Source organism: Lithobates pipiens, unplaced genomic scaffold (genome assembly GCF_037356315.1).
Source record: "Lithobates pipiens isolate NorthernLeopardFrog02 unplaced genomic scaffold, aLitPip1_a1.2 Scaffold_19, whole genome shotgun sequence".
NCBI classification, from domain to species: Eukaryota; Metazoa; Chordata; class Amphibia; order Anura; family Ranidae; genus Lithobates; species Lithobates pipiens.
Window position 1 is genome coordinate 331,130,932 of NW_027507764.1, and position 25,692 is coordinate 331,156,623.

At 43.9% G+C, this 25,692-nt stretch overlaps 1 protein-coding gene across 2 annotated transcripts in view; it reads left to right on the top strand.

Annotated features, from left to right (window-relative positions):
* CDH20 (cadherin 20) overlaps positions 1 to 25,692 on the top strand; it is a 545,380-nt gene that overhangs the window by 454,650 nt on the left and 65,038 nt on the right. The window lies entirely within an intron of this gene.

Sequence of the window (25,692 nt, forward strand, 5' to 3'; positions counted from 1 at the left end):
CTGTCCGGGAGTTCTGCTGCAAACTGAACTGAATTTAATAAATAAATATATATATAAAATTATATTTAATAAATAAATATAAATATATAAATATATATATATATATAAATATATATATATATATATATATATATATATATATATATATATATATATATATATATATAATTATTATTGTTAACCTCTTTATTATAATGCATACAAAGGAACAAATAAAATGCAGCAGTAGAGGTAAGACTACTCCAACGCATTTTATACTATGAAGTGCATAATCATAGAGTCACTCTATCTTTATTATATCTGTTTACTTGCCAAAAGTTTAGAATTTGCTTCCTGGCCAGCCAATGCTCACTAATTCCTGTATTCTGTCTAAACTATAGCAACCAATGTATTCTGGCGACTGACAAGTGAGCAGAGACTGAGAACATATATGGCTTTGACAGACTCCAATATATGTCAGTCTCTGTCAGCACAAGCAGATGGCAGAAGCTGTGCTACCTTAGATAGCTTGTGAGTGAATGCCCCGACTACTACCCATTCAAATCTGGATTCTGTACATGAACCTTAATGCCCTGTACAGACAGTTGGATTTTCCGATGGAAAAGGTCCGATCGGACTATGTTGTCAGAAATCTGATCGTGTGTGGGCTCTATCGGACTTTTTCCATTGGAAATCGCAACGGAAAAAGTTCGAGAGCTGGATCTAAAACTTTCCCACAACAAAGTCTGATTGGACTTTTTCCGATCGTTTGTAGAGAATTCCAATGGACAAAGTGCCACGCATGCTCAGATTAAATTATTAGACCAAAGCTATTGGCTACTAGCCTCTACGTAGTCGTATGCAATGAACGTCACCTCGTTCCGAACGATCGATGTGTATGCAAGACAAGACAAGTTTGGCACAAAATTAGTTGGAAAAAATCCGATGGATTTTGGTTGTCGGAATGACCGACCGTGTATATAAGGCATACTGTCATATTACCTTTACAACAGAACATATGTCTACACACACAGCACATTTTAGAAGAAAATGGAATTGCACTCAATAAAATGATGTAAAAGCAATTATGATATGCAAAGTAGCATTTTTTTTCTTAATGAAATTAGATCTGTGAAAGACCATTGATGATTGGTTACCATGGATTACTGCATTCAGCAGGTTATAGGAATATACAGTATAACATAGTTGCTCTGGACCAGGAGAGATACTTGAATTCATAGACGCATCTGACGTCTTTGTATGCTCATGTTATTGGTGCACAAAGCTAGTTTCCCTTTATGATGCTCATCTAGCATATAATTTAAAAGGTTCCATGTTATACAAGTCTATGTCTTACCTCCAGAGGCTATTGTTCAGGTTCCTTTTAGCCTTCTTTACTACAACGTTCTCTAAATGATGATTTAATTCTAGCCCATTATGCGCTTTATCTGGTCTGCTTGTTTGTGGCTATTTCTTTGTCCAGAACAAAAAAGGCTTTCTATATGATACGCAGCCCACTCTTCATATAATACTGTTTCTCCTATTATCATCAAAGTCTTCCATATCATTTACGCTGCTGCTCTTCACTATTGTTTTCTTCCTCTTTCTCTAATTACTTTCCTGGCAATACATTCTACTGGCAGTCCGGCATCTGTAATTATCCAAGTCCCTCTGTCCCTCTTGCAATTCGTCTTTTAGTCTATAGTCTTATTATATAACCAAGCAGAGTTGCACTGTCATTAACCTCCAACGAATGTAAATATATCAAACACAACTGTTCACTTTTCTGATAAATTCAATTTTTTAGTAGATATGACTTCAAAGAGCTCATTAACATTCCCCAAATAAACTTCAGTAGAACACATTGATATGAAACTATTATGTCATATTAACTGGTTCCTGTTCAAACTGGAGAGTGACTGTGTGGGGACATAAGACTTTGAGACTTTAGATGCTGGGACTTAAAGTGTATGTAAACCCTGACAATTAACTTTTCTTATTTGTTACATATTTGTCAGTTAAATATACCATTAAAAGTATACTGTAATGTCGCATACATACAATCGCACATTCCGACAACAAAATCCATGGGATTTTTTCAGACGGATGTTGGCTCAAACTTGTCTTGCATACACATGGTCACTCAATGTTGTCGGAAATTCCGAACGTCAAGAATGCGGTGAAGTACGACGAGCCGAGAAAATTGAAGTTCAATAGCCAGTGCGGATCTTTTTCTTGATTCCGAGCATGCGTGGAACTTTGTGCATCAGAATTGTGTACACACGATTGGAATTCCCGACAACAGATTTTGTTGTCGGAAAATTTGAGATCCAGATCTCAAATTTTGTGTGTCGCAAATTCCGATAGAAAATGTCCAATGGAGCCTACACACGGTCGGAATTTCCGACAACAAGCTCCCATCGAACATTTTCCGTTGCAAAATCCGACCATGTGTACGGGGCATTACTACGACTAGATCTGCTGAGTTGGGAAATTAGCTGAAATGGAGGAACCTGCCTACCAGGCCAGGGAGACACCCGCTAAGTTTGCGAAGACCTGGACATGCTGGTTCCATTTTGTTGAATCAGCTGAATACACACAGGCCTTGAATCCTATATGAATTTGACCATAACAAGACCTAGGGGAGATGGTGGGAAGAGCACCCACCCCTCCCTCACTATCTATCACACCAATTCTCCTGCCTTCTGATCCCCCCTCTTTTCTTTTTTTTTTTTCTTTCTTCTTTCTCTCCTCTTTCCCCTTCTCAAGCCTTTCTCTTCTAGCCTCCATCTCCCCTCTACTCTTCCAGGCGTAGATCCACCTGGAAGAGTAGAGGGGAGATGGAGGATAGAGAAAGGCTGGGTCGCCACCTGGTGACCAGGCTGGGTCGCCACCTGGTGACCATGGCTTAAAATTCTAATGCTAATAACCGAGTCACTAACGCTAATCTTTGGTGACTCCTAAGCCATTCCATCTGAAATCACTGCAGCGCATTAGAATTCCACATACACCCCTTTATCACTGTGACAGCAGGATATAAGACTTATGGGTTAAACAATGACTATCCAAACCTTTGTGTGCCCACTGTTACCGCTTGCGCTAGTTGGTCCTGTATCTCCCCTGAGTTATGATTATAATTAACAGTTACAGAGAAACTTTCCTTAAACAAGATTACCGGTTGGGTAATGAGAGTTAACTACCTAACTCTTTAAAGTTAGAAGATACTACCTGTGTGTTCTTCCTTACTTGAAGATTTTTTATTTTCCTTGTGTTCCATCAAGTTAGTTGGGGATGCTCGTCAATAAATCAATACGTTTCAGTAACATGTTGCTGGTAAACGGATGTTTAGAGGCAGGTGGCTGCTTTTTTCAGCTACCCCGGAACTCATCCAATGTTATCTTATCAGTACATGTACACAGGTTCGTTTAATGTCGTTTTTAGGCAGTTGAGTTTAGAGGCCTTTTTTGGAAAGCAAATAAATGAGTTCAGACGCTGATTTTAGAGGCATTTCAAGCACCAAACACTTCTAAACTTGGCTAAGGGGCCAGTTCACACCACATGCAGTCCAGTGCATTTTTTTTCTGCAACAAAATCGAATATAAAGTAGGTAATATGGTTTTTAACGGCATAATTCACACCAGAACTTGCAGTTCCAGTGCGTTCCAGTTCCAGAAAAAAAAGTAGAACATGCTGCATTTTTCCTGCACTGGAATGTACTGGAACACTGTAAAAAGCATCCAAACGCACAGGAACGCTCCTAAATGCACCAAAACACACTGGAATACCCATGCTGTTATTTAAGGTTAAGGGAAAAAAAGGGGGAAAATGCACTGTACTACATCAAAAACGCACTGGAACACATCAAAAACGCACATGCAAAAAAGCATCTGGAGCGCATCCAGACTGCGTTTCCATGGTGTTAACTGGCCCTTAACGCGGTCATTTCACATTTTTTTTATAGGCATTTTTCATTTTTGACTATTTAAAAAACTAAATGCAAACACGGCATGTAAATGTGGCAAAACTGACATTTTAAACGTGGGTTACTATAAGTCAAGTTAAATCATTCAGGAGAGGTTGTAAATCCGATCGTATGTGGGTTAATCCTATAATTTTTCATAAAAATAATCTGATGGACCTAGATATAGAACATGTTTGAAATCTGTCCGACAGACTCAATTCCTATCAGGAAAACCGTTTGTCTGTATGCTGGTCCGACGGACCAAATACAACGCAAGGGAAGCTATTGGCTACTGGCTATTGAACTTCCTTTTTTAATCCCATCTTACGTCATCATGTTACTAACGAACGGACTTTCGAATGTAATTAGTCCGTTCGTGTGTGGGCAAGTCCGTTCGTTCGGAAGGTCCGCCGGACCTAGTCTGCCGGAAAGTCTGGGCGTGTGTACGCGGCATTACGGCGGACACCACTCAGTCTATAAAAAGTCTGCGTGTTGCTAGCCCACAGTGGAAAATTAAGAGCTGGGATCATTTTTCTGCACCTTTTCTGTAGTTGCATGAAAAAAACACAGAGAAATGTACATGTGTTGCAGAGATGTACCGTGTGTATGTGTGTGTGTGTGTGTGTGTGTGTGTGTGTGTGTGTGTGTGTGTGTGTGTGTGTGTGTGTATATATATATATTATAGTATCATAATAAGATCATTATTTAAAACTTGACCAAAGTATAGGGAAGGCAATGACTTCGGGGAGCTCCCCTAAGCATCTGAGACTTTAATCAACATGTTTTACATTACTTTATAATCAACATGTTTTACATTACTTTATAATCAACATGTTTTCATTAATTTATTATTCTTGTGAAAAATAATCATGTGCCATATATTGCTTTAAATACTTTATTGGAACCCTATTCTGCTGAAGCATTGAAATTTTTAGTAACTTTAGTCTGCCTTAATAAAGTCCTAACATGTCACAATATACAGCAACAGTATAAATTTTTAAAAATGCTGTAGCTTTTTATCATTCAAAATCAGTCACTGAACTCTAGTAAAGTGACTTTGCATAGAGTTGGGGCCATCAGTCTTCGATAGAAGGGAGCAAGTATTTTCTCTGTTTCCTCCCTTAATGATCAGAAAATGTAGCACAGGGATGATCTTTGCCAGTTAAAGTTTTGCATTTACACATTACCTAAAGTGGTATTAAACCCAAAAGCAACTATTTATTACGAGTGTTCTTCAAAAAGTTTCTGCACTATTTTTAACTCTATTAAATACATAAAAGTGCGGAACATTTTGAAGACCCCTCATAAATTGCAGCTTACCATTTCTTAGAGGTGATGGCTGCATTCATTTACTTTTTTAGGCTTTCTTTCTACTATTTTCACCTGATGATCCAGCCAGTAAGATATTTTTCAAAAGAACAAGCTCTCTAGCAGAATGTATCAGTTATAGAGATGGGACAAACCATTTAACACAAGCAGGAGTGCTTACGATGATCGACTTTTATTAATTTATGTAAAATCTTTATCCCAGAAGGGAGAAAACTGTTTGTTGTAACTGCTTATAGAGTATTAGCTGGAGATTGTTCTAAATATGTTAGTGTACTTAATTCGGCTAGTACATCTAACTCTCTCCTCCCCCAGACTGGCAATGCTGTTGTTCTAAGGTGCCCCCTGTGCACATTCATCCAGAGTGGGGGCACTCAGATTCAGGCGGTGTGTTGCGCCAGGTGAAAACAGGGGAAAAGTAAACAAATGCAGCCACCACCATATATTACATTTTTGGTTTTGGGTTTCATTCCCTGCATGGATATTTTTACATAGTTACACCGGTCCAACTTGGACTAATGTAAGTATGCATATACTAATGCATTAGTGTCTGGGTTCCATGCCAAGTGGTTGTTTAGTTAACAGAAAAGGTCATCTGTTTGGCACGGGTGCCATTCAGCAAATGCTTTGCATCATTACCCTCCACCTCATCCAGTCATAAAACATGTTAAAGAGGGAGTCCGCCGGGAGTCCGCGTTTTTTTTTTTTTTTAAAGCCAGCAGCTACAAATACTGCAGCTGCTGACTTTTAAAATAGTGACACTTACCTGTCCAGCGCGCCCGCGATGTCGGCACCCGAAGCCGATGTCTCGATCATCTCTCGGGTGCTGCCGCCGCCATCTTGGGTATGGGAATCAGGAAGTGGAGCCTTTCGGCTTCATTTCCCGGTTCCCTACTGCGCATGAGCGAGTCGCGCTGCACAATAAGGATGGACCCGCTGCCTCTGGGATCTGTGTGTTTCCCAGCAGGCAGCGGGGGACTTTCGGAAAGGGGCGTAATCTACGCCCCTTTCCGCAGAGAGCTATCCCGGAAGTGGGTGCAGATACCTGTACTGTACAGGTACCTGCACCCCCTCCCCCCTGAAAGGTGGCAATTGTGGCGCCGGAGGGGGGGGAGGATTCCAATGAGCGGAAGGTCCACTTTAGGGTGGACCTCCGCTTTAAATTCATTGAGAAAATGCAAAGCAATCTCTGAATGATGCCTGTACCAAGCGGGCAATCTCCTGTGTTCACAATGCAACAGGGCAGCTGTTCAGAAAGAGACCCAGAAGCTAGCGGAGATCACTGGAGTAAGGGTGTCTACCACAGGGATTTTGAGCTTACAAAGGGATCCCACAGGTATGGAATATGCATAGTTACATCAGTCCAAGCTGAACTGATGTAACCATGTACAAACATCCACACTTGGAATCAGTGGCAGCTGGTGACGTTTTACGATGGGGGGGGCGCCCGACCCACCCTTTCTTTTTGTCCCATCCCACTTCTCATAATCCACACCCATATTATAATTATCATCAGCAGAGCCCCTCCTTACATCTGTGTCCCCATCAGGGGAGTCGTCCTTACATCTGTGTCCCCATCAGCAGAGCCCCTCCTCACATCTGTTTCCCCATCAGCGGAATCCTCCTTACATCTGTGTCCCCATCAGCAGAGCCTCTCCTTACATCAGTGTCCCCATCAGCGGAGTCCTCCTCACATGTGTGTCTCCATCAGCAGAGTCCTCCTCACATGTGTGTCTTCATCAGCAGAGTCCTCCTTACATCTGTGTCCCCATCAGCAGAGCCCCTCCTTACATCTGTGTCCACATCAGCAGAGCCCCTCCTTACATCTGTGTCCACATCAGCAGAGCCCCTCCTTACATCTGTGTCCACATCAGCAGAGCCCCTCCTTACATCTGTGTCCACATCAGCAGAGCCCCTCCTTACATCTGTGCCCCATCAGCGGAGTCCACTTACATCTGTGTCCCCATCATCAGAACCCCTCCTTATATCAGTGTCCCCATCAGCAGAGTCCTCCTCACATCTCAGTGTCCCCAACAGCAGAGTCCTCCTCACATGTGTCCCCAGCAGCAGAGTCTTACTCACATCTCAGTGTCCCCACCAGCAGAGTCCTCCTCACATCTCAGTGTCCCCATCAGTAGAGTCCTCCACACATGTGTCTTCGGCAGTGGATCCCCTCCTTCATGCCGCGTCTGTCCCCTTCAGCGGCAGCTATTCAATTCCTGGCTTTCTCTGTGTCTGCAGTGGAGAGGGGTCTCCCCTCTCCACTGAACACAAGGAGATTAGTCCTCATGGCAGCCATCTTTTTGTAGCCCACTGTAGTGATATAAAGCACCCGGCCGTGGATTGTCCGAGGCAATGGACTGCGCCACAAGCCCATTCAAAACACCGCAAATGAAGCGTCTCGTCTGCAATCTCGTGATTGCATAGACGTGGACTATGCACCGTCTGGCGCCCGAACATAGTGCTTTTTTTGTGACTGCTGGGGGGGTCCGCGCACCTGCACCCCCTATGGATGGCCCGCCACTGCTTGGAATTCTTTTTTAACATGTATTAATTTACCATTAAAATGTTTCTGATGCCATGTTCACTGGTTCAGTAGCCCCTACAGAGTATAGCAAAAACAATATGATCGATGTGGAATAGCGAAAAACAAAAAGGGGGCAGATGCAAGGAAGATGCCGCCACCACCAAATACTGTTATTAAGAAAGACTGTCATTTAGAATACTTACAGTACCGGTATTTTAAATTGGGGAAATGTTTTAATGTTTCTAGAATCCAGGCAATAACAGATCTTACTTTGGAGTGACTAGAAATGTGTAATGATTTGATAAATGGCCAGAACGTGTGTCAAGATACTCCCTGACCCTTATTATTTCATGCAGTGCGCCTTTTCTCTGTAGCATAAAATGCTACTTGACATTTTTTAAACAGATGAAAATGATCCTTTTGCAAAGTACAATTCTGAAGATTTTTCCTCTTTTCCATTGAGAGGAAGACTTATTTTTCAGGAAGTCTGAAAAATGGTACTTTGACAATAAACTTCAAAAAATCAACTATGAAACTTCATTCTTGTCTGGGAGTCATTGATGTGATTGCATTCATTTGCATACTCATATATAGTTCATCTTCAATAGTACCATGGTTTAAAATTCTTCAGTTTTTTTATTTTTTTATTTCATTTTTGTTTGTTTTTTTTTGGCTAACCCTTGACAGCTAATACATTGCTTTTGATACAGCACCCCCTGCAAACAAAACCTAAAACTGCAGTTTATCATTACTGTTAGGCCGCGTACACACGGGCGGACTGTTCGCCCAACCTTGTCCGCTGAACAGTGTTTGGGCGGACAGTCCGCCCGTGTGTGGGCTTTCAGCGGACAGTTTCAGCGGACAGTTGGACGGACAAAGTCTTTCGGAAATTCCGAAAAACTGTCCGCTGAAACTGTGTTTGAGCGAACAGTCCGCCCGTGTGTAGGCTACTTTCGAAATGAGCAAACTGTTCCCGCTCGGAAAGTCCGCCCATTTCGAGCGCGTGTACAGGTAGGCGGGGCCCGCGAAGGAGACGTTGCGGGCTCCGCCGCCTGGAATGGGCTTAAAGGGGAACCCCAACGCCGAAAAAAATCGGCGTGGGGGTTCCCCCAAAGTCCACACCAGACCCTTGTCCGAGCACGCTACCCGGCCGGCCAGGAAATGGGGGCGAGCGAGCGCGCCCCCCCTCCTGAGCCGTACCAGGCCGCGTGCCCTCAACATGGGGGGTGCCTTGGGGAAGGGGGGGCCGCGCGGCCCCCCCACCCCAAAGCACCTTGTCCCCATGTTGATGAGGACAAGGGCCTCTTCCCGACAACCCTGGCCGTTGGTTGTCGGGGTCTGCGGGCGGGGGGCTTATCGGAATCCGGGAGCCCCCTTTAAGAAGGGGGCCCCCGGATACCGGCCCCCCACCCTATGTGAATGAGTATGGGGTACAATGTACCCCTACCCATTCACCTGTGAAATAAAGTACAAAAAAAAACACAACACAGGGAAAAAATATTTTATTGCACAGCTCCGGGGGTCTTCCGTCTTCGGGGGTCTTCTCGCCGGACTCCTCCGCTATCTGTGTGTAGCTCTTTTACTAGCGGAGGAGTCCGGCTTTCTTCCTCCCCGCCGCCGGCCTCTTCTCCCGACTTCGGGGGTCTTGTCCCCCTCTTCGGTTCTTCTGCCGGGCCACCGCGCCTTCTTGTAGCTCTTTTGCAGGCGGTGGCCCGGTCTTCTGTCGCCGCTGCCTTCCGTTCTTCTGTCGCCGCCTTCGGTTCTTCTGCCGGGCCACCGCGCCTTCTTGTAGCTCTTTTACAGGCGGTGGCCCGGTCTTCTGTCGCCGCTGTCGCTGTCGCCGTCGCTGTCGCCGTCGCCGCCTTCCGTTCTTGTTCTTCTTCTTGTTCTTCTTGTTCTTCTCCAGGAGATGTTGACACGTCGCTCTCTCCGGCCAGAATGCCAGAGCCGCGCTGTGCGGTCACTTATATAGTGACAATGGGGCGGTGTCACATGGTATATGTCACATGGGTTGGTCACATGGGTTGATGTCACATGGGGACTATGACATCGTAAGGGGGCGGGGTCACCATGTGACCAACCCATGTGACATATACCATGTGACACCGCCCCATTGTCACTATATAAGTGGCAGCGGAGCGTGTCCCTGGCATTCCGGCCGGAGAGCTCGTCGAGTCAACATCTCCAGGAGAAGAAGAAGAAGAACAAGAAGAAGAACAAGAACGGAAGGCGGCGACGGCGACAGCGACAGCGGCGACAGAAGACCGGACCACCGCTTGTAAAAGAGCTACAAGAAGGCGCGGTGGCCCGGCAGAAGAACCGAAGGTGGCGACAGAAGAACGGAAGGCAGCGGCGACAGAAGACCGGGCCACCGCCTGCAAAAGAGCTACAAGAAGGCGCGGTGGCCCGGCAGAAGAACCGAAGAGGGGGACAAGACCCCCGAAGTCGGGAGAAGAGGCCGGCGGCGGGGAGGAAGAAAGCCGGACTCCTCCGCTAGTAAAAGAGCTACACACAGATAGCGGAGGAGTCCGGCGAGAAGACCCCCGAAGACGGAAGACCCCCGGAGCTGTGCAATAAAATATTTTTTCCCTGTGTTGTGTTTTTTTTTGTACTTTATTTCACAGGTGAATGGGTAGGGGTACATTGTACCCCATACTCATTCACATAGGGTGGGGGGCCGGTATCCGGAGGCCCCCTTCTTAAAGGGGGCTCCCGGATTCCGATAAGCCCCCCGCCCGCAGACCCCGACAACCAACGGCCAGGGTTGTCGGGAAGAGGCCCTTGTCCTCATCAACATGGGGACAAGGTGCTTTGGGGTGGGGGGGCCGCGCGGCCCCCCCTTCCCCAAGGCACCCCCCATGTTGAGGGCACGCGGCCTGGTAAGGCTCAGGAGGGGGGGCACGCTCGCTCGCCCCCCTTTCCTGGCCGGCCGGGTAGCGTGCTCGGACAAGGGTCTGGTGTGGACTTTGGGGGAACCCCCACGCCGATTTTTTTCGGCGTTGGGGTTCCCCTTTAAGCCCATTCCAGGCGGCGGAGCCCGCGACGTCTCCTTCGCGGGCCCCGCCTACCTGTACACGCGCTCGAAATGGGCGGATTTGCCTCCGCCTTACGTGGGCGAGTCCGTTCATTTCAAAAGTTGAGCGGACTGTTTGGCAAACAGTTCGCTGAAACAGTCCGCTCGTGTGTGGGCAAGTCCGCTCATGCAAATTTTGAGCGGACTGTTTGCCGAAACTGTTTGACGAACAAGGTCGGGCAAACAGTCCGCGCGTGTGTACGCGGCCTTAGAATAACAAAGGTAGCAAGTACAAGACTCAGACTGTCAAAATGCTAATGATACCAAATAAACATTGCCCAATCTGGTTGGAAACAATCATACATGTAAGGGCACACTGCAGCTTCTCTAAAAAGTCTCCTGGTAATCTGATCTTAACCCCTTTCAGACCGGACCATTTTGCTGGCTTAAGACCAGACCACTTTTTGCGATTTGCCACTGCGTCGCTTTAACTGACAATTGCGCGGTCATGCGACGTGGCTCCCACACAAAATTTACGTCATTTTTTTCCCACAAATAGAGCTTTCTTACAGTGGTATTTGATCACCCCTGCGTTTTTATTTTTTGCGCTATAAACATAAAAAGAGCGACAATTTTGAAAAAAAAGCATTATTTTTTACTTTTTGCTATAATAAATATCCCCCAAAAATATATAAAAAAAACATTTTTTTTTTCCTCAGTTTAGGCCAATACGTATTCTTCTACATATCTTTGGCAAAAAAAATCGCAATAAGCGATTATTGATTGGTTTGCGCAAAATTTATAGCGTTTACAAAATAGGGGATGGTTTTATGGCATTTTTATTATAATTTTTTTTTTTACTAGTAATGGCGACGATCAGTAATTTTTATTGTGACTGCGACATTATGGCGGACACATCAGACATTTTTTACACATTTTTGGGACCATTGTCATTTATACAGCAATCAGTGGTATGCAAATGCAATGATTCCTTTGTAAATGACACTGGCAGTGAAGGGGTTAACCGGGGGGTAGTGTAGGGGTTAAGTGTGTCCTAGGGGTGTGTTACTAACTGTGGGGGGCGTGGCTGTGTGTTAGTGAACACTGATCTCTGCTCCAATCACAGGGAGCAGAGATCAGTGTAACTTGTTGCTAGGCAGAACGGGGAGATGCTGTTTACTTCTGCATCTCCCCGTTCAGCCTCCCTGTGAGACAAACGTGGGACCCGAGACTGGACTCACAGGGGTTCTGACCGGCACTCGCCCATGCCGCCGGCGGTGCGCACGCAATGGCACGGCGGCAATTTTAAATGGACTTTCCTGTATGCCAATTTGACTGTCCGTGTCATTCTGCCGATGTACATCATCGTGCATCGGTCGGGAAGTGGTTAAAAGATGTTTTAGGTTCTTTTTTTTACCTCACATGAAAAAAAGAGGTTCATACTTACCTGCAATATTCTTGGACAGAGCAGCCCCTTACCCCCTCTTCTGGGGTCCCCAGCCAGCACTATGCATTCCTTCTGTCTTGAGTGTACCCCAATAGCAAGCCATGTGCTATTGGGGCACACGTAAGGGTGGGCTGTGTACGTCTCTATAGATACACACATCTATGCTCCTTCACGCCCCCCCCACCCCACTTCTTCCTAACTGGATTTGATTGACAGCTACAGGAGCCAATGGCTCCCATTGCTATTAAGCCCCATACACACTATCAGATTTTCTGCTGATTTTTGTCTTCAGATTTACCAAAACCATGTAGTGCAAGGGCCTGCCTGATTGCATACAAATTGAAACTCCTAAGGTTTGACCTCATATTATATGGTTTTGGTAAATCTGAAGGAAAAACTCAGTAGAAAATCTGATAGTGTGTATGGGGCTTCAGTCTACCTTCCACTTTCTGAGAGCAGCAAGAAACATGCAGATGGGCATAGCGTTGGATCGAGAGAGGGCTCCGATAAGTATTTGTGAAGCAAACACACCTCAAGGTGGTGCATTAACGATGCCTCCAAATAATATCTAGCATTTGCCACTAAAAGAAGTTAGTGTCATGGATGTCTTCCTAACCGCAACCAATCCTGTCCCCCCGCATATTCATAAAAATCAAGCAAAAATAAATATGGAAAGATCTTTTCACAGGTAAATTGTGCCTGCTTATTCAAAACACCATATAAAGCCCATGGTTTGCTTTAATAATTTCATGCAGTTGTGATGACTTCAGTCCTTAGAGAAAAATGGCATTTAGCATTTTTACAGATTAAATTAAATATTAGAGTGTAAATATTGGCTAGGCCATATGATTGCATAATTGGGGATTTCTGCAATTATTTAATTGTATTTATGCAACGGAATTTAATAAGATCATTCCATTAATAAATTCACAAGAGCATTCAGGGAATACAACTCTCTTGTGTGGTTACACTGCAATGTTATTGTGTGTACATATAGAGAATTAACACTCTTTGTTCTCTGGTACCATGGAAACAAAGCTTTCTCTTTGTCAAACTGATAAAAGTAGATGCATGTCAAGATTAGTGAATACGGTTTACATATCTTTTCAATTTTGACTGAAAGTGAATGTGACCTGTGTGAAAAGCAGCAATAATACAATACAGTTTCATGATATACATTGATGGCCAAGCTAGGCCATCTAGTTAACTACCCCGACCACGTTGTATTTCATTAAGGCTGTTAAACTGACCCAACTGTCTATTTCCACGTGTCTATTTTAATGATCATTTCAAACCTAGACTGAACTACTAACAAAAACATTTTTGACATAGTAAACTGGCTATTACCTTTTTTGTTGGAAGAAAAGTATTCTTAATGAGTGGTAAAGATTTCCCAGGGAACTGAAAAATCGATATGAGTAGTGTGACCCTTGTCATTGTTGATTTTCACCTTTAGATAACCATACTATATACTGATGCAGTCATGAAAATTTCCAACATTTTGAGCTAAAATTAATACTTTAATTCTCTACCTAAAACAAGTCATATTTAAGTGAAAACACACCATGTTTCATAATTCCCTCCTCATAGAATGATGAAGTTAGATAAGTATAATAAAAGGGTGGATTGTGTAATCCTGCTTTTATTGTGCAAACCGGCTCAATAAAACCATATTCTTAATTGATGAACTGAAGACATTTGCACTATAATTATTTATAGTTTGAAATGAATTACTGTATTTATCGGCATATAACATGCACAAGCGTATAACACACACCTTTATTTTAGGAGGGAAGTTTCAGGAAAAAAACTAAACTGAAATTTTAAATAAAGAACTTTGAAGCAAAATAAGGGTCAGTGCCCATCAATGCAGCCTCACCATTGCCCATCTGCAGTTTCACCATTGCCCATCTGCAGCCTGATCAATGCCATCTGCAGCCAGATAAATGCCATCTGCAGCCAGATAAATGCCACCTGCAGCCCCACAATTGCCCATCAATGCAGCTTGATCAATGCCGATCTGCAGCCTCACAATTGCCCATCAATGTCCATCTACAGCCTCACAATTGCCCATCAATGCAGCTTGATCAATGCCCACCTACAGCCTCACAATTGCCCATCAATGCAGCTTGATCAATGGCCATATGCAGTCTTAAAATTGCCCATCAATGCAGCTTGATCAATGCCCATCTGCAGCCTCGCAATTGCCCATCAATGCAACCTGATCAATGCCCATCTACAGCCTCACAATTGCCCATCAATGCAGCTTGATCAATGCCCATCTACAGGCTCAAAATTGCCCATCAATGCAGCTTGATCAATGGTCATCTGCAGCTTCACAATTGCCCATCAATGCAACCTGATCAATGCCCATCTACAGCCTCACAACGCTGTCAGATTACATGCAGTGAAAATCTAGGGTTAACTTGGTGACCTCTTTAATACAAAGTCCCGCCTCCTGGGCTGGCTTCTATGATAGACTGAACACTGGTCCAGTGCCAGCCAAGGAGTGGGGCTTCCTATTACAGAGGCCGCTGAGTAAACAGGAGATTCTTGCGGTATGTAATCTGATGGCGCACGTCCCTCCCCCTCCCCGTTTCCTCCAAGGCAGCCCAAATTGCAGTATTTGCGTATAACACACACACACTATTTGCACCCTATTTTTAGGGTGAAAAATGTACGTGTTATATGCCAATAAATGCAGTATTTCCTTTTATCATAAGGAGTGTTGGTGCATAACATTTAGAAAAATCTAGGTGGAGGTATTCTAATAAGGTACTCTTTAATAAATTCACCTATTGTATTTAACTAAAGTATGTCTCCATACCCCAAGACATTCAATGATTGTCACTTTCTTACTGAAATTCCCTTCCATATGTAGCGGCCATAACCCTTGCAGGGCGACCTTGACTTATTGGGCTTATCAGTTGGCCTGCTCTTCCACGTCTAGGGGTTCCCAGGGTACCCAACAACTTGAATGCTGACACAGATGAAGTCCTCTTCAAAGGGTTTTATTTTGCAATAATAACTTCCAAACAACACAGTCTCTTAGGGAACAGAGAGCATGGGTGAAGAACTCAGGTCTAGCAATGTCTCTACTTTCACCCAGAGAGTAGCCACTCGCAGCTGGGTACTTCAAAGCTGAACAGACCTCTAGCCAGAGATCATGGCAGTCAGCACATTGACTCAAATTTGAACAATCCTATGAATTTGGACAAGTTGTAACTAAGGGTGAACAGGAACCTTTTTCCTCAGTACCTGGAACGTTTCCCGTCTCCTCAATGGTACTAGAAAAAACATGAATTTGTCGATGTCCTTCCCAACTAACCAGGCACTTCCCAGGATGCCACTTGCCGGCCCTCCTCCGAAGAATCCTCCCCCCAGTTACTTCCATGAGCTGTGGTACCTCTCCAAGCCAAGAGCACACCCGGACACCTTGAATCCTCCCTCAGTTACTGCGCCTCGGACCAGTAGGTTCTGAGACTCGGGAACAGATGGATCCCTACCCGAGACCAGGCAGGTCTATCAGGGGCCTCCAACAGGAACATGTTGCGGGATGTCGAACACCCCATGACTGGGACCCCTCACGGGGCTACTCCAGTCCTAGAACCAGAACAGACCCCATGGGTCTCGCAAACTCCTCTCCTCCGAACACGTCACCCACACCTCTTAAGTACCCCTTCCCAGACTCCTCATTGGGCCCCCGGTGCTCCCACTGATTGGTTACGAGAACGCTAATACCTAAACATCCAACCAAACCTAGTTCTGGCCTGTCATGTGCACCTCACTATTCACATGACCAGGCAGAACTTCCAAACACAGCCTGGCCAGACTGGTGTTAAGGTCTACCTACACAATTAATCCTCAGAACCCCTACTGTTCTGAGGCAAAAACAAAATTTACCTGCATATGACATTTTGTCCAAAATGTCATCTGTTACACATATCTAAGACAACTTAGACTTCTTTCAGAATGTGATGTGCCTAGAGTAAAATATGTCAGAATAGAACCTGTTGCTGCTGGCTAGTTTAATAAAGGAAGAATATTGTTTTTTATCTCATTGTGCATCCTTCCTGTTGCTGGTACAATTAACTTAGGCACCTTGTTTCTTCTACACACAGGGGTAAGGCGCAAGGCCAATGATCTTTTGGGAAGCAACACAAATATAAGCAGTGCGACTATTTATTTATAAGATCAGAGTTGTTGCTCATTAGTCCAAATATGTAAAAAAAGTTCACAAATGGAGAAAGTCCATAGGAGATGATGAAAAAGGAAGGAAATAGTCTAACAGGAATGGCAGCTTCTACAGAGGACCTGAAGCAGGTTCCAAGTTGAGCAATGAAAACAAGGAAAATGACGCTCATCTCAGTGTACACGTGAAAAACAAATATATATATATATATATATTGTACAAATCAGACAATTGGCAACTCACGTGTGTCATGGAGAAATATCTGCTAAATGAATGTCATTTATAACGGTACATCCTTGAACTATTTCATACACATTTGCTATGCTACCTGTTTTGTGCATGCATTGCAGAACTAATTCACTTTGCATGGCTGACATTTTCACTTGTTATGTGGCAGCAATTGTTTACTATTTCACAAAGACTGGCACTAGAGAACCCCACAATTTATTTAATTTGGATAGCTACAGAAAGAGGCGTGCTAGCCTAGAGGTGGATGGGGCATTAGAGAGAGGACAGTTCTACAGAAAGTCTGGGAAGCAGGTTATATCTACAGTATGTGTTATCTAAAACAAACAGTACATTAGTTGCTACTTTATTTATTTCTTTTTTCCACAAACAGTTTATTTATTAAACATATGTAAAGAGTACAAAAAGGAGCAAATTGTACGAATCCAAATCCATTGCATACAAAAACAATAAAAACAAAAAGACAGAAAACAGTACAGGAGTTATAAGTTTACACCCGCACATACTAAGTGTGTCTCACTCTATCTATGAACTTATCATTCTTACGCCTAGACCCGCAGTTGGATAAAGTTCAAGCCTGCCACCGGTTAGGCAATTCCCCATTTAATTTACCGGGGGCAGAGTCATAGGGGAGGGACAAAAAAGGAGGGGGAGGGGCAATGGGGATGGAAGAAAGAAGAAAGAGGCGGTGGGGATAGGGTAGGGGGAGGAGGAGGAAGGACCTCCTGGTTGAACCCCCACTAAAAACGCTGAAAAGGAAGGAAGAGGGGGTGAGGTTATCACCAGCTGCCCCCTCTTCTGCCCGTATTTTTTGGGGGGGAGACTCAGAGAGTGGATCACCTTTTGTATGGAACCAGGTCAGCCTTCAATAAGTTCCAGGTAAGCCTTATGCTGCATACACATGATCAAACAATCCAGTAGAAAAGTCCGGCAAACTCAAGTCCGCCAGACAATCCGCCCGTGTGTAGCCTCCAGCGGACTTTTTTTACCCAAAAGTACGGCGGACTAAGAAAGTATTTTTGCACTCCAATCTGTCCGCCGGACTCGCTTTTCGGCGGACAGTACGCCCGTGTGTGTGCTAGTCCACCGTACTTTTGAAATGAGCGGACTTTTCCCGCGCGGAAGAAGAGGGCGGCGGAGTCCGGCGAGAAGACCCTCGAAGACAGACAGAAAACCCCCGGAGCTGTGCAATAAACTATTTTAACCCTTTTGTGTTGTGTTTTACTTTTACTTTTTTCCACAGGTGAATGGGTAGGGGTACATTGTACCCCATACTCATTCACATAGGGTGGGGGGCCGGTATCCGGGGGCTCCCAGATTCCGATAAGCCCCCCGCCCTCAGACCCCGACAACCAACGGCCAGGGTTGTCGGGAAGAGGCCCTTGTCCTCATCAACATGGGGACAAGGTGCTTTGGGGTGGGGGGCCTTGGGCCCCCCCTTCCCCAAGGCACCCCCCCATGTTGAAGGCATGTGGCCTGATACGGCTCAGGAGGGGGGGCACTCGCTTGTCCCCACCCCCTTTCCTGGCCGGCCGGATAGCGTGCTTGGACAAGGGTCTGATGTGGACCTAGGGGGGGACCCCCACGCCGATTTTTCAGCGTAGGGATTCCCCTTTAAGTCCATACCAGGTGATGGGGCCAGCGACGCCTCCTTCGCTGGCCCCGGCTACCTGGATACGCGTTCAAAATGAGCGGACTTTCCTCCGCGTGTGTGGGCGAGTTCATTCATTTCAAAAGTACGGGGGATAGTCCGGCGGACTTAGTACGCTGTATTAGTCTGCTGAAAAAGTGCCGTGTGTGGGTAAGTAGCTCGTTCGGAAAGTCCGGCGGACAGTCCGGCGGGAAGTCCGTCAGACTAAGTCCGCCGCATAGTTGACTACGTGTGTACACGGCATTAGAAGCTCTAAAGGATGACCATGCACCCCAAGTCAAAGTATAAGCAGAGATTTTGTCGAGTGCAGTATATATTAACTTCTCCATTTCCGCAATGCGGTTAAACCGGAGAGTCTATTCGGATAATGTGACTGATTTATAGTAACGTTTTTTGGGGATCTCCGCTAGATGCAGAAGATATTGAGCCAGGGTGTACTCTAATGGGATAGAGGATACCTTCACTGTCACCTCATGCACTTTCCGTCAGAACGGTTGTAAAGACTTACAGCTCCACCAAATGTGAATGAATGTACCTATTTCCTTGCCACATCTCCAACATTGCTCCGACACAGTGGGTGAAAATTTGTGTATTAAGTCTGGTGTTCTGTACCAACATGTTCTCTACGTTTAAAGAACCTTTGTGGAGATAGAAGATAGAAGTTAATCTTGTCCCAACTTTTATCCTCTATGTTTCTGTCGAGAACCGACTCCCAGTAGTCCCGCTCCAAGCGCAAGCTTTCTAGTGCTTGTTCGTAGAGAAAAGCATAGAGCATGGAGATAACATGCCTCTGTGGGGGAGCGCTTGAACAGAGTGACTCCAAAATCGTGGGATTCGCGGTAAAGCCTCCCCTACATGCTGGGTCGTCTAGGAAGTGTTTGAGCTGAATATAGGGCCAGAGCGGGAATGCGCCTGTTTTGGAACGTTCTGTGAGATCAGTGGGGTGTAGGAAATAGCCTCTATAAAAATAATGTTTAGCTAGCATTTCTGCGTTTCTGTCTCTACAAAGGTTCTTGTCATTCCCGGGAGAAAGTCTGGGTTGTTGCGCAATGGGGTAATTGGACACATTTTTGCAGGGAGAAAATTTGGCACATGTCTTGCTGAAGGTTTCTAGTGTGGGGCCAATAAGAGGATGTGTCGAGATCGAGGGGGTTATATGTTCCTTGGAGATCCAGGGAAGATATCGTAGTTGCTACTTTGTTACCTTGAAAAGGAATCTACTATGGTGCTGTTGCTCAGGTCCTCAACACAGACATTTGACAAGTTTAAAACCTTAAGGCTGGGTTCACGCTATTATGATTTGGATACGGAGAACCCGCATCCAATTCGCAATAGCAGGAGAATATGACCGGCTCTCTATGGAGCTGGTTTACATATCTCGGATGTGGCACTGGTGCGAATCTGCACAGGAGCGCTCTGCATCTTTTGGTCCATTTCAGGTCTGAATTCAGCCCAAAATTCGGGCTGAGAATAGACCTGAAGAGGTGAGACAGGACGCACAGGACCCCTGCTGTGAGCCGCATCGGCATGCAGTGTGACCTGAACCTTATAGTCAGCTGTTATATTACATTTGCTGTTGTCCTAAAACTGTGATTCCACTAATTATTGGACTTGTTGCTCAGTTTGCATTAACCATTTCTCTTAAATTCAATATTCAACCACTACTAAATTTATGCAGAAAATTGCATTTTATTTACAATTGTCTATTTCATTGTGTCGCAAAATTTTGAGTTTGAAACCAGATTCAAGTAGGAGCTGCACCCACATAGTTATCATACTGTTTTGCAGTAAACAGTAGCCTTCCACTCAATCTGTGGCACAATTGCTACCAGTTATTTGGCTGGTGGTGGCCATTTCTTGCTGTCTCCTATTTGGTTTACTTTTGTCATTTGGAACTCTTGCTGTCTGTTGTTGCTTCTTTAAGAGCACCCTCTCCTTAAATCCTCTCTAGCTTTTCCTACACTCAGGCAACCCTTTCTGCGCCACAACATGAACATGACTGTCTTATTATGCCTCTTACACATGGGCTTTAACTTGCAGAAGAACAGTGTGTACAGCAACAATTTACAAGGTATTTGCAGAGCTTATAGCATAATTTTGAATTTTTTAAAAGCCTTTTAAGCACTATTCAACTCTAGTTTTGGTATGTTAGCACCGATAATATAGCACCATAATGTGAGTGCTGACTGCTACTTTAAAAAAAAAACAGCGATCTGGCTTTCAGAAAGCTTCTGCTTAGCCTTATTCAACGTGTGCTTGCCAAATGCCTACTAGAGCTTGCTAGTACATTAATAAAAGTGAAATCCTGTACTCTTATCATGACCTTAAACATCCTTAAAATGGAGTTGAAAGGTTCTACAAATGCTTTAAGAAAGCTGTCTGATGGTTGCTGAAAACTAAGCCCCATACAGACTATCTATTTTTCTGTTTTTTCTTCAGGTTTACCAAAACCATGTAGTACAAGGGCCTGCCTGATTGCATACAAATTGAAACGCCTAAGGTTTGACCTCATATTATATGGTTTTGGTAAATCTGAAGGAAAAACTCAGCAGAAAAACTGATAGTGTGTATGGAGCTTAAGTGTTTTTTACTCTCCTTAAAGAGCACTGGAATGTACCTCCATGTGGTTTTGTACCTGCTTCTTATTTCTGTATTTCATGAATCTGTCCCCAGGATGTTTCTGGTTTACTATGTGATTATAAAGTTCATGTTCCTATATTCTAAAATCTGACCCCCTGCTGATGTCTATTACCAATCTACTTAGACTCTGTTCCTTTTCTGCACCTGATCCCCATGAACCTGCTTACATCTAATCTATAGCCTTCTAGACCAGGGGTGTCAAACTCAATTTTTTTGCGGGCCGCATCAGCAGTATGGTTGCCCTCAAAAGGCCGTCTGTATTTGTTTTGCACTATGTACAGAGTGCAATGTTCAGAACTATGCTATGTACAGGGTGCATTGTGTGCAAAGTTCACAGTTTAGGAGGGCGTTATGTGCAGAGTTCAGGCAGGCATTACATGCAGAGTACAGGGTCCAGGGGTGCATTATGCACAGACTGCAGCATTCAGGGGTATGCTGTGTACAGAGTGCAGGGCTTAGGAGTGCACTGAGTTTGTAACCCCAAACCCCCCACCACAAAGCTTCTTCGCATCTCTGTCACCTACCTGGCTTGGCTCTACTACCTCCCTGTGTAGGAGATTTTACTACTTGTGTATTTTCAGAGAGATCGTTCTTTCTCTTAGATTCTGGAGATGTGTGACCCACCGTGTGTGTCCAGGAATTTATTAGATCTGGGAGCCGCTGAGGGCAAAGTTGTCCCTAGTAAACACAAAAGGCTTCTTTATTTAAGTGACAGTGGGTGTGCGAGCAGAGGGTGAGAGCCGGAGGTGGCGGGATGGAGTTCTGGCTGCAAAACTGGGTGTGAGGGCCACGTGACAAGGCCTGGAGGTACTCATTCAGCCCACGGCCCTATTTTTCACATATGTGGTCTAGACTTTCTGGATCAGACTTTTTACTAGCCCTGTACTCAATAGCACATCATCTCTGTTCACCTTTACTGTGCCTGACTAGAACTCATATCCATGCTCAGGTTTTTAATGTTTGGCTTTAGTTACTTATGTCAACAATCTCAGGCAGCTCTCTTAAACTATGCCATCTTTTCTAGCCCAGATAATCCAACATTTTGGGTCCGGGTGGCACTCGAGTACCAGCGAATGTTTAAAAAACGCATGGGTGGCTGCAAAAGGGCAAACGCATTGCACCAGTTTCCACCTGATTCTAACAAAGAACTGACCTATACACCTTGTTTAATGGTCCACAATCCTATAAAGGTCTTGGTACTACCACTATGTAACTTTTTTCACTGTCAATTCTGTTTTCCAATTGAATTTTCAGATGTAAAATTGAGAATTTAACATATTAGCTATGTTATCTCTTTGTTCATTTTACTTGTGCTAAAAAATGTGATGCAAAAACTCACAAACTTGAAGAATACATTGGTTAACTTTTACAGAGAAAACAAATAATTCTAACAGTACAATTCACACAGAAACACACTACTTGAAATACCAACAGACAAAGCTAATTTACCAGCAGATCCTGTTGCTAATTCAGCAGCTTGAACACAAATTGCAGAGTGGTAAAGTAATTGTTTGTTAGATGCCTAAAGTGCTTCTGTATTTGTGTACTAATCATCAATTTTTCAATTTACAATCAATTTTACATAAATATCTTCAGGAGTTTGTTGATTTTGAATATTTGCATAATTTAGTGGATCCTGTGTGATGTGGGGTTCAGGAGATGATTTAATTAATTCAAAAGTATTGCTATTAAAATCTTTTTTTTGCAGTCAGCTCTTATATAACTAGGCCAAAGTGACCAAAAAGCCCTTCACTAAAGCAAATTCAAAGTAAATCATTAAGTGAAAGTGTTTTGTTTTGTTTTTTTGTGTTCACACTGCTGCCCCAATCTACTGTGAGATGCCCCTGATTTCCTTTTCGAACTAATGACATAAGTATGAGAGACCAAGCTAAATCTTCCTCACCCCCACTTTCAGGCTTGACAATCAACATTAATTTCTGAATTTTGGGTATGTGTGTCTCTAGCTCCCACATACCCAGGAATACCAGGCCTCTCTCTAAAACTCCAGTGTGAGATCACAGTTAAAATTAGAGTGAACACCTTATGGTAACTGCTGCCAAGCTTGGCTTTTAGATAAGTAAGCCTAAGCACTCCTTTTTTTCATGCGAGCTTTAGGTTCAGTTTTTCTATCTTTAAATAACAAACATGTTATACTTATATATAGTAGAATAACCTCCATGCTCCCTGAATCAAATATAATGCTCAACCCTCAAGATGCGGGATTCAAAACAATGTTGTGTACTGCCCCATACACACGGTCAGATGGAAAAAGTCTGATAAGATTATGTTGTCGGAAAATCCAATCTTGTGTGGGCTCTATTATACTTTTTCTGTCGGAATTTCTGACGAAAAAAGTTTGAGAGCTGGATATAACATTTTGCGACAACAAAATCCGATCTGACTTTTTCCTATCGCGTGTAGAGAATTCCAACGCACAAAGTGCCGTGCATGCTCAAAAAAAATTTGGAGACGAAAGATATTGGCTACTGGCCTCTATATAGTCCCGTTGTATGTTTTGTATGTCACCTCGTTCCAAACGATCAAATTTTCCGACAACTTTGTGCGACCGTGTGTATGCAAGACAAGTTTCGGACAAAATCCGTCGGAAAAAATCAGACGGATTTTGTGGTCGGAATATCCAACTGTGTGTATGGAGCATAAGACAAATAAACAAAAAAACTAGGTGTATATACACTCACCAGCCACTTTAATAGATAGACCTGTTCAGTTGCTTGGTAACAATTTGCTAATCAGCCAATCACATGGCAGCATGCATTTAGGCACCTAGACATGGTGAAGGTGGCTTTCTGAAGTCCAAACTGAGCGTTAGAATGGGGAAGAAAGGAGATTTAAGTGAAATTTAAAGTGGCATGGCTGTTGGTGTCAGAAGGGCTGGTCTGAGTATTTCAAAAACTGCTGATCTACTGGGATTACCATTTCTAGGGTTTACAGAGAATGGTCAGAAAAAAAGAAAATATCCAGAGAATGCGAGTTGTGTGGAGCATAATGCCTTGTGATGTCAGAGGTCAGAGGAGAATGGGCAGACTGGTTTGAATTGATAGAAAGGCAACAGTAACTCAAATAACCAATCGTTACAACCAAGGTATGCAGATGGGCTACAATAGCAGATGACCATACCCAGTGCCACTCCTGTCAGCTAGGAACAGGAAACTGAGGCTACAATTCGTAAAAGCTCACCAAAGTTGGACAATAGAGGATTATAAAAACATTTCCCGGTCTGATGAGCCTAGATTTCAGCTGCGACATTCAGATGGTAGGGTCAGAATGGATCCATCCTGCCTTGTATCTATGGTTCACACTAGTGGTGGTGGTAATGTAATGGTGTGGGGGATATTTTCTTGGCACACTTTGGGCTCCTTAGTACCAATTGAGCATTGTCTAAATGCCATGGCCTACCTGAGTATTGTTGCTGACCATGTCCATCCCTATATGACTACAGTGTACCCATCTTCTATTCCTACAATGTATCTAAATGATGAATCAAAATAACTTATATTCTATACTTACCTGCTCTGTGCAATCGTTTTTCACAGAGTAGCCTTGATTCTTCTCCCCTTGATCCTTGCCCCCACCGGTGCTCCTGGCTTCTCCCTCTGCTGAGTGCCACCATAGCAAGCTGCTTGCCTCCCAAGCCACCTCTGTGTTTCTATGGGACACACAAAGCATGGCTCAACCCCACCACTGGCTCCCCCTCACTGGCTGTGATTGACAGCAGTAAGAGCTGTGTCTCAGCCAATGAGGAGGGCGAGACCCAGGAGAACTCCTACTCTTGTGCATGTCACTGGATTGGGCTCAGGTGAGTATTTCACAGTATTTGTACTTTAAAATGGTGAGTTTACAACCATTTTAAAGTACAAAGACACTTATTCTAACTTGCATTCAGGGCTTTTTTTTCAGCGGGGACACGGGGGAACGCACCTCCTGGACTTACTGTATGTAATGGCAAGGGGATCTACTATTGGGGAAGGGGTCTATTGTTGATGGCTGCCAAAGAGTTTATTAATGCTGGCTGTGTGGAGATCTGTTGATGCTGCTGGGAGCCTGGGGGGGGGGGGGGGGTGATTTTGTTGTGGGTGGTACAGTGTTGTTAGGGGGATGTATTGTTGCTGGCTGAAGGGGATCTATTTTACTCTTTTAGCAAGGCCCTCTGATTCCTCTTGTACCAAATTGTATTGTAACTGTCTGCTTTCATTTTGTTAAGCACTGCGCAAACTGTTGCCACTTTATAAATCCTGTATAATAACAAGAATGTATGTGTGTATGTTAGATTAAAGCTATATTCCAAGCAAAGATGAACGATGAAAATATATGCACATAGACATTATTATTATTATTATTCAGGATTTATATAGCGCCAACAGTTTATGCAGTGCTTTACAATATAAAAAGGAGACAATACAGTTATAATACAATAAAATACAAGAGGATTAAGAGGGCCCTGCATTAAAGAATAAATTAATAAATATAAAAAGTACATGGCAACAAGTGTTAACTTGTGCTTTTTCATGCATTTCTATTGATTTCTATTTCTATTCTATTGATTTCAACGAAAAAAAAAAACACACCACAACAAAAATACATATATGTAAATCAAGAAAAAAAAATGTTTTTATTGGAGTTTCTCTTACATACATACTGTATGTCTGATGAACTAATATTGCTGCTATGATTATTTTCTTCAATACATGT